At 48.9% G+C, this 13440-nt stretch overlaps 1 long non-coding RNA gene across 1 annotated transcript; it reads right to left on the bottom strand.

Annotated features, from left to right (window-relative positions):
* Nucleotides 1–140: 140 nt before the first annotated feature.
* On the bottom strand, nucleotides 141–12311 carry LOC141411415 (uncharacterized). Its single transcript, XR_012436123.1, has 3 exons — nucleotides 12190–12311; nucleotides 2343–2451; nucleotides 141–408 (listed from the first exon to the last, which is right to left on the bottom strand). It is a non-coding gene; the product is annotated as an uncharacterized lncRNA (long non-coding RNA).
* Between the last annotated feature and the right edge of the window lie 1129 nt (nucleotides 12312–13440).

Below are 13440 nucleotides of genomic sequence, written 5' to 3'. Positions count from 1 at the left end.
GTCCAAATCGGGCAGAATGCATATTGTCAATGGTCAGTTAAGAGTGGCTTCTTTTATAAAACCTTAGATTAAGAGACCCACCATAGCAGTAAAAAGAAAGAAAGAAAGAAAGCTTTAAAAGGACAAACCTACTTGTGTGTCCATCACTACAGCATGAGTATTTTTATTTTTCCTTGTTATTTTCAAGGTTCTATTGATACTTATATACAGCTTGCTCTGTTTGGCAATTCGTCTACTTAACAAACCTCTATTGAGTCTTACCTGTCTAGGACCTGGCAGGCAGCCCTGTGAGACAGAAAAGACACTCATCATGGCACAGCCTCAACTGGCCATCCTGCACAGATGCCTTGGGCGGTGGAGAACTTGTTGGTCTCTGTGAAGTCTCTGGGAGAACTACCGTGAAGAGGCCTGAGAGAGACACAGAGAGAGAATCCCAGATGAAACCACAGCAACTGCCTTTGCAAGAAGTCCAAGGTCCATGTTCTTGGAGGAGATGGCTTTGGGGAGACTGAGGACCTAGCCCTTGGGCATTGCCCTGCTCAGGCCAGGGCACCACCTCTTTGGCCTTGGCTGCTCCTCCTGGCTTTAAGGAGAGTAGAGGATGGACTGGCAGAGAAGACATTGCAACCCTAACCTAACCCCAAGCATCCTCTGGGGTGAGTGAAGGAGCGGGAAGAACACCTAGGGCAGGTATATGTGGCACCAGGAGCAGGCACAGCCTGGACGTTAATTAATTCTTCATCACTAACAGCAGTAAACAGCCTTGTATGTGAAAAACAGTGGGTGGACCCTGTCTTTAGTGTGTTTGCAGCTGCCTGCAGCACAACTCCTGTTACTCTTTCTTCCCTGTGAACTCTTGTATACCATCCCTGAACTCTGTCTGCTAGCTGGGCTATCCAGCTGTGAGCTAGTGCTGGCCAGTGGCTAGTGCAGAGCACCTGGACCAGCTCTGGTCAGCAAGGAACAGTAGTCTGGCAGTGCTTTTGCAAGAATAACAGCATTGTTACTTTTCCCCAGAGCCAGGGCACCTTTCTCCTCTTCTCTGGCTCCGCCTGCCATGCTCAGCGCAGGTGTGTTTGCTGGAAGAAGCTGGTGAGGCACCGCAATGGGTTCCATATCCAGAAAGCTGGCATCTCCTCCTGCTCAATGTTCTCCCAAGCACAGTGGAGGCTCTGGGTTGGGAGAGTTCAGCAACTCCTCAGCTGCCCTGGGCTCCTGGGCCAGTCAGAGGGAGGCAGGCAGAGACCCATCCTCCCACACTCCACCCATGACCTGTTCTGCCCACCGCAGGGAGAAGATGTCCTTCCAAGGACACTATGCACACCAAGCAAGTGGTCACAGCAGCTTCACAGTAGCAATTCAAACTGGAAATGACCTTGGACCGCTTCTTCAGCTGGTGGGTGGCTGAGCAGACAGCAGGAACACCACTCCATGAACAGACGGACAGCCTAGTGCTCACAGTGTGGAGGAAGCTCAAGGAACCAGGCTGAGTGCAGAGAGGCAATCTCAGAGGTGGCCACCATCTGCCCATTTGCACAACTTCTTCCAAATGGTTCCAGACAGGTGGAGGCAGGAGTGGCTGTCAGGCAAGGGGGCTTTGAAGAGGGGCAGGAGGGACCCCTGAATCTCACATGAAGTTACACATGTGATGAAACTGCCCAGGCCAGGGAACACACGTGCTCACACATGCATGCTCACACCCACTCACACACATATGATCACATCCACACAGTTACACAACCCACATGTGCTTACACACCCGCATACATGTTCTCACACAGCCCCATACTTGTGTCCCAATGCTTACACGTGTTTGAACACTCACATGTTTGCACATGATACAAACTTGTGATCATATGTCCACACACACGTGTGAACACGTTCACATATGCTTGCACATATTCATACCAGTGCTTGATCACATGCTCATGTGTGTTCACACATGCTCACACACATGTTCACGTGTTTACATATGCTCACAAACATGTCTATACACATACTCGATGCACTCGCACTCATGCTCACAGGTGTTCACACTCACACAATGCTCTCACATTGCACACACACGCATAGCGGACAACCTCAGTGGGCCAATGGCCTCTATCAGAGGCAATTCTGGCACTGTGTTTGCAAGATGTTACCTTGAGGGACACTGGGAGAAGGGCCACAGAGTCTGTTTTATTCATTACAACTGCATGTGAGCCCACACTTACCTCGCATACAATGTTCAAAAGCAAAAGGTGATGCCCTCTTCATCTTGCTGCAGCCCCAGAGGCCAAGTCCTTTCAGTGGGAAACCAAAACCTCCCTGCACAGGAAGGGCGCGGCCTCATGTTTACTCACCTTGCAGGGCAGAGTCCGTTGTGGTATCGACACCTTGATGTCACAGAGGAAGGCTGAGGTCTTGTGGGCTCTGGCTGCCCTGGCTCTGACAGTCTGATCAGGAAATTCACTGTAGGTGGGAAGCCACAGTGGGACCCACAATGGGAGGAGCCCAGGACCAGGGGTTCCTCCCAGCCAGCCTGGCCCCAGCTGCATACTTGTCTCTCTATCCCTCTCTCTGCCACCCCCTCTCCCCCTTTCCCTCCTTTGCGTTCCCTCCTTTACCCCCTTATTGAACATTTCACATCACTCTGGCCTCTGAGACCTTGGGCCACCTCAGTGATGGTGACACACAGGCATCCTGCCCAGCCCTGGATGGAGAGGAGCTAAGATGTTGAGTCCAGAGCAGCTCAAACTCATGTTAAAGGACCATGAGGCAAACGTATTTCAGTTGCAGCCAATCCACACACAGAGTTAATGAAGCAATGGTGTCCTAAGTAGCATGACAAAGCATTATAGCTTAATTCTATTCTAGCTTCACTTAGGATAATCTGGTTTATTTAACTTTAAGAAAATTGATTTCAGGACTCTCAACTTGATAGTGAGTCGCTGGTGTGCTGGAGATGCCTGTCAGGAATCCATTAGCAGATGGTTAAATAGACTCATTATTTAAATATGATTAATAAGCTTACAGAGTTTGTAAAATAATAGGACTTGCACTGTCGGGCCTATAGCATCCTGTGTGGTGAAAATGCTGCAGACAGAACGGCCATGCCTCCTCCCATGACACTCTACCCTACATCCCTCTGGTCTCTGAGCCCTTCACCAAGCCTTCACCAGTGCAGGATGGTAGAGATGCCATTCAAGCTGGTCCACACCCCACCCCATCTGTGGAGAGTCTGAGGTATGCAGGGGAGCCTGGGCCCTTGTGCAGCCAGTGCTGGGTCTGAGAGTCCTCTTGTTGGGGCACAGTGTAGCACTGACCTCTTACAAGGTCCTGCTTCCTAATCTTGGGCCTATCGCAGAGGTGAGGATCCTGGATGCACAGCCTGAGCCTCGGGGTTCTGTAGGTAGAGGTAGGCCCTTCCCACCCCATTCAAAACTGGATGCATGCAGGGTAGGACAGCTGGACTCCTTCAGGAGCCCCAGAACCATGGAAGCTGGTCTGCTGTGCTGGTGAGACAGACTGGGCTCTACCTGGGAACTGAGCTGGCTAGCCCTCAGAGGTCAGGGCACCGGCATCTTGCCTTTTGTCCCTGAACAGCTGTTGCATGATTCTTTTCATCCCTTTTAATTCACCCTAGAAATCTCTGGGGGGATTGGAAAGCTGAGAGTACTGACAGGAAGGTAGGACAGGGGAGCGTGCCCTTCCTCGAAGGTGGGTACCTCCAGTAGGGAAGAATGGGTTGCTGGCCTGCAGGGTTCTCACCCCCTTGCAAAATGTGCCTCCCAACAGTATTTTTAAGTATTTTTCTCCCACCACCAGCTCTGACTGCTATGAAGGCAGAAGAGGAGAATTTGAAAGAACAGCTTCCAAGCTCACCTCTCTGCAACAGCTGCTCACACATTCTGGCCCTACCTCCTGCGGCCTCGACCTTGTGCTCATTATTCATGCTGCACAGGTGATGCAAAGATGGACAGCAGAGCTCCATACCCTCCCTGCAGCAGCTGCCATCTGCCCTCTGCCATTATGCAGTGGGCATCAAGAATCCCCCAGGCACCTGCCAAAGGTACCCAGTGTCCCCAGTGCCATCCACAAAAGTCACTGAGGGGCCCTGGGGACTTGGGCTTGCTGGTGCTGGGCTCTGCTTACTTCCTCCCTTTGAAGACCCAGAGTCCACTGCTGACACAGTTCTCCACCTGCATTTGCCGAGCTTGAGTAGGGTGGACAAAGGCTCTCACATGCTCCCTGCCTGATGCTCTCCTGCCTCTCCTGCTGACTGCAGGGCAGAGTTGGCCAATGGTTAGCTGCAGAGACAAGCAGCTTGATAGAGCAGAGAGAGAAAAAGGAAAAGCAGCCAGGTGGCGGGCTCACAGTACACATAAGACTCTTGAGCAAAACGCTGTGTTTGGGTATTGGGGTGGCGGGAGGCCTCGAAGCCGAATAACCTATAACTCTAGCTAAGTTTTGCCTCACAGTAAGAGGCTCAGAGCGTAAATATGAGGTGGTAAATTAACTAACTGCTGTGATGTTACCCTGCCCTTGTAATGGCTCCGGGCCCTGTCACTGCTAAGAACTTGGACTGTCCTGTCACACAGACAGACACTGAACAAAGAGGCTCTGCTCTTCTGCCTTCCTTCCCACCCTGTTTCTCACACTCCAGGCCCACTGGCCTACTTGCTAGTCCTTCAATAGTTGCAGGTCTCTTCTGCCTCAGGACCTTTGCACTAGCTGTTGCTTCTGTGGGAATGCTCTGTCCCGAGGTAACTCTGCTGCTCTCTCTTCTTCCTCTGGTCCTCTGCTCCGATGATCTCTGTTAGAAGGGTTTCCCGAATCACCTGATAGCAAATAATGGATACCATCCACTCTCTCCTGTCACCCTTCTCTGTGTTTCTTGGTAAGATTTGTTACTTCCTCGGTCTGTTTTGTGTGTATTTGATTACTTTTTGTCCTTCATTCCAAGTCTCATGAGGTGAAGACAGCCATGTTCTAGTAAATTCTCACTTTGCAATCGTTGCTCTTATGCAGTTTTCTTCTCAAATACCTGGGAATCTGCTGCAGGCTAACCAATTCCTCTACCTGACAGAAACAACCACAGTTCTGATGGGGCCGAGGGCCGACTCTGGGCGTTTGCCACCTGTGGGCTCTGCTGGTCCCCATGTGCACAGTGCAGGGCTCCTGTGGGCACAGCCTGTTCCAGGAGCTGGACACAGCAGTCCTCTGGCATGGGTGGGAGTCAGGGGGAGCTCTGGCTTCCAATGGGGAACTTTTTGTTCACTCTGAGCATCAAAACTCAAGCCTTATATTTGCTTGATTTTCAACTTCATGCACTGTAGTTTCTAAACCATGGTGAATTCAGATCTGAGACAGAATGACCTGAAATCCAGGGATGCTGAATCCTGGCTTTCAAAGTGACCTAGATCAAGCATGCTTGGTGCTCACTGTCCTGGAAGTTCCCACAGCTGGAGCTCATGTCTCCTGACAGTGTGACAGCCCCTTGTGGGTCTGGGGAAAAAAGTTCCCGCCAAGCTCAGAGCAGATGCTGTCTGCCTCTGAGTTCCTGCACACACTCATGTGCATTTGTGCGTGTGCGCGCACACACACACACACACACACACACACACACAGCTGACTTACCTGTCCATCCAAGCAAGCGGCTTAATTAGAAGCTAAAAAGAACCAATGGGAATTAAAGGTGGATCAAGATAAGAGTTAAGATCCATGGCCCTGTAGTGGCTGAGAAGAACATTTTTCTCTCAGCAGCTCTTCTAGACCTGGTGGCCAGGCCTGATCCATGCAATGAAAAAGACCACAGAAGTTAGCTGGGTGGACGAGGGGGCAGCCTTGTATGTAGCCTGCCCAGAACCCCTCTCCAGCCCTCAGTGCAGAGCTAAAAGCGCAGTTGGGAAGACCTGAGGTGAGGACATGTTACAAGCCAGAGGGTTCATACACAAGAAAGCAGAGGCGGCTGCCCACCTCCAAACGAGACTCTGGAATCAGCATTTTATTCCTGGCTGTCCTCACACTTGCTAACAGTTTTTAGAAACTCCTAGCCACGTTCACAGCGCACTTGCAAACCTGACTTTTCTGCCAGACTCTCGGAGCTGGCTGGATTCGGAGCACTGGCACCTGTGTGCCATCCCTTCTCAGCACTCCTGCTGTGGCTGGCACCAGGACAAGCTACAAGGTGTATTTTCAGGACTCAGAGAGGCCTGGAGTCCAACTTACTTTTCTTCCAGGATGGTGGGAGCTGATGAGAACAGTGCAGTGTGTGGCAGATACCATGCAGTGCACTGAGTGAACAGCAAACTCACAACTCCTGACCAAGTGACCTGTTTAGCACTGCCAGTGTGGACTTGCAGGTTTGCATGTATCCCTGGCAGGCCCACAAAGTGGCTGAGACCCACCCAGCTTCTTTCAGGGCACAAGGTACAGCAGAGGCAAACCTAGCCACTGGCAGCCTCATTCCCTGCCTGCAGCTACAGTAATTGTGTACAGTGGCCCAATGGCCAGTTGCTCTCAGAAGTTGCACCTGGAGTTCTCACAAGATGATATCACATGGGGCAGTTTCTTGGGGAGTAGACAGAGACTATGATGTATGGTGTTGTGAAATGTCCCTCTATGTCCCTCCAAAAGGCTGATGTGTTGAAGGTTTGAGGGCACTAACCTCATCAGTGGATTGACCCATTGAGGAGTTCATAGTGAATGGGTATTAGGAGGTGGGGCCCGTTGAGAAGGTCACTGGGGTGTGCCTTTGAAGGATCTATCTTGTCCCTGGGCCCTTCCTGTCTGTCTCTGAGGTGAGCAGCTTTGCTCCACCATGTGCTCTCTGCCATGATGCTCTGCCTCACCATGCACGGACCCAGAAGCAGCAGAGCCAAGTGACCACTGACTGAAACCTCTGAACTGTAAGCAAAATTAAATCTTTCCTCTCTTAAATTGTTTCTCAGGGCTTGCCTGTAATCCTAGCTTAGCGACATGGAAGGCAGAGAGATTGAGAAGACGGAGGTTCAACGCCAACCTGGACACAAAGTTCATGAGACCCCCATCTCAATAAAAGCTGGGTGTGGTAGTCCACACCTGTCATCCTAGCTATGTGGGAAGTATAAACAGGAGGATTGTGGTCCAGGCTGGCTCAGGCATAAAGCAAAACCCTACTTATCTCAAAAACAACCAGAGCATGGCTTAGTGGTAGAGTGCCTGCCTAGCCAGTATGAGGCCTTGAGTTCAAACCCCAGGGTCAAAAAACAAAAAGTTCCTTTCTCAGGTATTTGTCATAGTGGTGAAAAGTAACTAACACGTATGATTTTTTTTAGAGATGCAGGAGAAACTGACGGCCACTGTCTTTGCTTGGCCTCAGTGTACCTCTGTAAGAAAAGAATAACAAGGTCATGTTCTTGATCACACAAGCACACCTCACTTCCTCTCAATTCAGAGGAAGCATGTCAGAAACCCTGCACACTGTGCTGGCATCACTGTCACACCTTCTGCACAGCACAGAAAATGTTAAACAGCGCTGGATTTCACAATACCGCCCTTTTCTCCCTGTGGGTTTACCATCTCAGCGCTGCTGGGGCTGAGAGCCTCCATTCTTTCAAATCGCACACCGCAGCTCCCCAGGGCTCTCTTGGGCAGGTCACTGCTGACAGGCTGCCTAGCTCTGAGTACTTTGTGAGCCCATCACACCTGGGCTTTCTAACAGAAGCAAGACTGTGCCACCTGCTGGGAAGGAGGACAACCCCAGAATGTCACCCCTTGAGCCTCAGGGAGCAACTCTTCAGCCCTTAGCTATGTCACACTGACATATGCAGAGCTCTGACAATGCAGAGCACTGAGTCTTAGCAGGGGTCCACATTGTGCACATCTGTCAGGTTCTGAGAGGTGCTTTGCTATCGGCCCTAGGATGGGGCTGAAGAAGAAAGGAAAATACAATAATACAAAGTTGCCAGGGAACAGGTGCAGCACGGTATTTGGGTTAATTTTCCCAACCATCCTGCTCCACCACTGTCCTGTAGTAACAGTGACTATGGTTGAGGCTACTTCTTGGTATGGCAGCCAGTGGTCCCCACCAACAACACAGATTTTCTCAACTCTAGAGGTCAGCCAGAGGCCTCACATCTCATTTTAGTTCCAATTTTGTGCACTCATCTCCTCTCGATTTGCCGTCATGGCTTGAGGACACTCCCCATGCCTCAGTTCTTGGAAATGCCCTCCCATTTCTTGGAAAAGTCCACAATTATGTATGTATCCTTAGTGTAGTTATTAAGTCCCATCCATAGAAGTGCCCAAGACCAGAACTTGGCACACTTGATTGTTTAGTTAGGGTGCCTGCCTCCATTTCCCTTGGGGTGTTCTATTGCTTCGTAATCACTTCTGTGGTAATAAAATCTAGCTGGGTGCTTGTGGCTTGTACCTGTCATTCCAGCTACTCAGGAAGCTGAGATTGGGAAAATTGCAGTTCCAGACCATCCTGGGCAAAAAGTTTGTGAAACCCCATCTCAAACAATATTTGGGCATGGTGGTGCATGCCTGTCATCCCAATTTTACAGGAAGATAAAATAGGAGGATCCTGGTCCAAGATGGCAAAAAGCGAGACCCTGTCTCAAAAATAACCACAGCAATAAAGGTTGGAGGTGTGTCTCACCTGCCTAGTAAGCATGAAGCCCTGAGTTCAAACCCCAGTACTGCCAAAATAAAATTTAGCTTTTACTTAAATAAATCAGCTCTGTTAAAGACTCCTCTGTATGTCCACTCCTGAGTTCTTTCTTGGGTGAGGAATAAGAACTTGCCCATCTCCCCTGAAACAATGACCAGGAGCCTCAGCTTGCCAGGCACTGAGGGGTTCCTGGAAAGTGGGGCTGTTCGCTTTACCATGGGGGCAGGAGACAAGTCACCTCGCCTGGGACCACACTTGGAACCACTGGCCTGAGGTCTTCAGCCCCGTGTTGCGTTAAACTTCTAGTGCTAACTGAGCAGAACTTTGCCTTTTCAGGACAGATTCCTTGAGAGGAGGTAACAGAGCGAGTGCCAACTCTGATCTGACTTGTTTATAAGAAATTTTCTCTCTTTTGAAGAGGACTTTGCTTGCTTTTGTTTTTTGAGACAGGGTCTCACTATGTAGCCCAGACTGGCCTTGGACACTGGAGCCTCCTGCTTCCGTCTCCTGAGTGCTAGATTATACGCCCAGCTTAAAGAGGTAGCCATTTAAATAGAAAAAAATAGATAAATAAATAAATAAAAGGAAAAAAAAAACTTTCACAGACCATTGTGCTTCCTAGCTAAAGATGAATTTTATGAACTTCACATCTTTGGATCTTAGCCTGAAGTTTTACATAAAGTTTTGACCTTTTGCACCATGAAGAGAGCCATTTCCATTTCTTGACTCTCTGCATTGGGCAGCTGTAGTTTTATTTGTTAACTTTTCAAACAAGACGTTTTAATCAGTTCTGTAACAAACCACCATCAACCTGGTGGTGTCAAGTGCCCTGAGTCATTTCTCATGGTCCTGAGGTAGGATGGCTAGTATGAGGCCTTATAGGATAGGGAACGACAGGTTCCCTTCCAACGGCTACCTGTCCTCAGTAAGCCAAGGCAGCTTGCTCACCTGTTGGCTGAAGGTTTCCTAAGCAAGTAGGAAATCCCAGCCTCCAAACATCAAAGGCAGTGACTGGATTGTTCCAGAATGGGAGAAAAAGACAGAGCAAGACTAAAGGTTTAGGTCACAGAGGCCCTGAGCACTGCAAAGGTTTGTGAAGGATGCATCTTAGGCAACAAGAGTTGTGTGTGTTCAAGCTGGCGACAACAGAAAACATTATTTGTAGGGTTTTCTAAAAATTGAACACCAACACACTGACATAAAACCAGAATTTAATTCTTTATGTTTAAATCAATAAGGTTTTCTTAAAATATTGATTTGGCAGTACATTTTACTAGAACTGCCCTAGAAACAGATTTTGTGTCCTATTAAGAATTTCTTGTGTTTTGGGCATGTCTTTAAGTTTTTGTTTACTCAGGAAAATGGGGTCTTGAAAGAATTAAATTTTTAAAAATTTTATTTTTTCTATCTATCACCGTTCTCATTTTTAAAAATCTTTTTATTTATTAGCACATTATAGTTGTACAGGAGATAGAAAGAATTAAATTTTTGAGATCCATGTTTTAGCCTTTTAAGTGAAAAGTGAATGGTGAAATGAGTGACATTTTACAATGATGTGTGACATGTTATTTACATAAATATTCTAAAGATTATGTAAAATTTGTAAAAGTTTGCTGGTCAGTCATGATTATTGTCTTAAAATGCTGTGTGTAATAAAAATAATTTTTTTCCAGTTGTGGATTGGAGTCCAGGGCATAGCTATCAGGCAGGTGCTGTGCAGCTGGGCTGCACTGAGCCTATCAGGGTCTGCACAGTGCAGGGGGTCAGGGAACCCTCAGGAAGGGGACAGCCCTCTGCTCCCACGCCAGAGAAGAGGAAGGGGATCTCAGAGCACGGTTGGGCCAGGGCTGGGAAAGCTTGCTCCAAGTGCCTGATGTTTAAAAAAAAAAAAAACAGTGCACACTTGGTTAAAACATACTAAGGAGTACAGAGGAGGGGGTCCAGGGTGGGTCCCACATGGTGTTCTCCTGCCCTGCTAACTGTCCATTTTAGCCAAGGTCCGGCAGATTTCTCTGTCTGAGCGGTGAATTTAGTTAACTTCCTCTGGAAAAGCTGCACCTGAGGACCAAGTGGCTATGGCTGGGGTCTAAGTGTCTTTGCCCCCCTCACAGAGTCTAGGCCAGAGGGCCTCCTGGGATGGAGCATTGCTCCATGACCCATTCTCAAGCTTCCAGAAAAATGTCTGTCTCTCACGTGCTGGAGGCCTCCCTCATGCCCTCCTTTCTGGCTCTGGCTCTGGCTCTGTGTGTATTTTAATTCCTTTGCGTCATTTTAGTGAGGGTTTGAGGAGAAAAGGTTAAAACCAATGCTACAGTCTATGGCCTCCACTCAGCTATTGTTTTTCATAGCCTTGTTATGAGTTGCTTTTCTACATTCCACACATACCTGGCACAGAGTTTAAATAGTACAGGGGAATGTGAGAAGGGGACCCCCAACTCTGTCACCAGCTCAAGAGCGCCCTCAATGCCAGTGAATGCCATTAGTTTTTTGGTGGTACTGGGGTTTGAACTCAGGTCCTTATGATAGCTAGGCAGGTAACCTACCACTTCAGCCACACTTCCAGCACATTTTTGCTCTAGTTGTTTTTCAGGTAAGGTCTCCTTTTTTTGCCCAGAGTGGACGTGACCTCAATCCTCCTACCTATGCTTCCCAGTAGCTAAAACCAGGGGCAAGCACCACCATGCTCGTTGATTGAGATGGAGTCTCACTAACTTTTTGTCTGAGCTGACCTTGAACCACAATCCTCCTGATTTTCACCTCCTGAGTAGCTGGGATTATAGATGTAAGCCACCACACCTGTATTCTTTTTATCAGCTACTTTAGTGGCTGTTTGGATTCTTCACTTTGTCCAGTTGGAAACAGTGACATGACTTTACTGCCTGTCTTCTGCAACCCTCTGATTACCCCAGGTGCTTTCCATACTTCTAGACCCCACATCTTGTCCTCCACCAGGTGAGCTGCACTCACTGACTGGCACGTGTTGTGGGGAGGACTCAGGTACCCTTGTCTTGGCAGCATGGCTCAGTACAGTTTCTGGTCATGGCAGCTTCCCTCTAAAGAACTCACAGTGCATCTGTGCACTTGTCACAGATGGACACTCATTTGTTGAGATGGGGGTCTCACTGACTTTTTGCCCAACTGACTTTGAATCTCAATCCTCCTGATTGCCACCTTGCAACTAGCTGGGATTACAGGAATGTACCACCATGCCTGGCCATGTGTGTGTGTGTGGCTGGGGTTGGAACTCAGGGCTTCACATGTGCTAGGCTATATCCCTAGCCAAGCTCTACTTCTTTTTGTGTCAAAGAGGCCCAAGAAAACCCCTGGTGTACCCACATTCTGTCCTCCATGGGCATGTGAGGGACCTGTCCTGAGCCCTCTGACCCATCTGCCTCGACTGCAAGTCAGATTCACAGGTGTGGCCTGGTTGCTTTCTCCTCGTCTTTGTTTTCCTAGAGGACGAGGGGTTAAGTATCATTTCACATTGCCATTTTACAACAGGACCTTGCAACTGTCCTGTGTCTTCCAGCAGGTCAACTCGGGGCCCTTACCAGGTGGGAGGTCTCTCCTTTCCAGAGGCCTTGATGTCCTTGGTCCCAGGGCTCTGAGGTCACCTCCGCTTGTTGCCACCCCAGCTTCCTTGGCTGCGGTGGCTTCAGTCTGATGAGTCATGTCACCCTTCTGCCCTGGGAACATTTCCTCTGTTATTTTTAAGTCACCACTCACACTTCCGTTTCTCTCTGAAACTCCCACTTGTCAGATGTTGTCCTCCTCAGCTCATTATCTGTGACTCTTATCTCCCCTTTGCACTTCTCCAGCTCTGTGCTTTTGAGATGTGTTCTGGAAGACTTGTTTGAACCTACATTCCATCTTTTATGTGGGATTTTAAGTTCAGCAATCACATGTCAATATCTTTTTTGTTCTCCTCCTGTACTTAAATGCTATCCCGTTCTTGCATTATGAACACACAGTTTTTAAGAAATTGTTCTGAGAGTAACAATTACTTTTTAAATTTTCTTTTGGTTACTCCTAGGTCTATGGCTCCTTAGTGTTCTCGTGTTGCTGGTTGTCTTTGCAAATCTGGAGATACTGGATGTACACATGTGATTAGGGGTCAGATCTAGAGGCTACTGTGGGTTTTCTGTGAACTCCTAAGTAGAGAAGTGAACTGGGGGTGCTGTGTCAACAGATGGAGTTTTTTGGGCCGTTCTTTGTTTGGGATGGCAGGTGAAGGACTGGGCTGTAAGTAGGCGGTTCCCTCCCCATACCCAACAAACCCCAATTCAAGCTGGAGTAGCGACCTTACCCTGGACCCAGACTCATGTTACAAAACTGTGTCCCACTCAAGTGTCAACTCCATCTCTGAAAACTCTGAGCAGGAGCCCTTTCCTGTCTGACTGTTAGAACCTGCTTGGTGAAGAAGACAGAAATGGGGGGGTGGGGGGTAGAGCCAGGTGCTGCCAGCAGTGTGTTCTCAAACAACTGAATTATTACAACCACCCCCAGACCCCACCCCCAGTTTCAGTCCATGCTCAGGCCCACACCTCCCTGGGCACTGGGTCCCCTTCAGCAAGATGACAACAGCCTCAGACTCTGACCTGTGCATACCCTAGCTGTGCCCACTGCCCTGGCCACTGTTCCTCCCTTCCCTATCCACCTGCAGAAGCCAGGAGTCACCCTCCCCAATCATAGCCCTCCTCTCCATCCCACTCTGCGGGTATGGACTTCTGCACTCACTTTCTTCCAATCCCGGCCTGAGGAGGAAGGCCCTGAGGGCACTCAGCTCCCAGTGCCTGCTTCAT

Source organism: Castor canadensis, chromosome 10, assembly GCF_047511655.1.
Source record: "Castor canadensis chromosome 10, mCasCan1.hap1v2, whole genome shotgun sequence".
In the NCBI taxonomy this organism is placed as follows: domain Eukaryota; kingdom Metazoa; phylum Chordata; class Mammalia; order Rodentia; family Castoridae; genus Castor; species Castor canadensis.
This window is presented reverse-complemented; position numbering and strand designations above follow the sequence as displayed.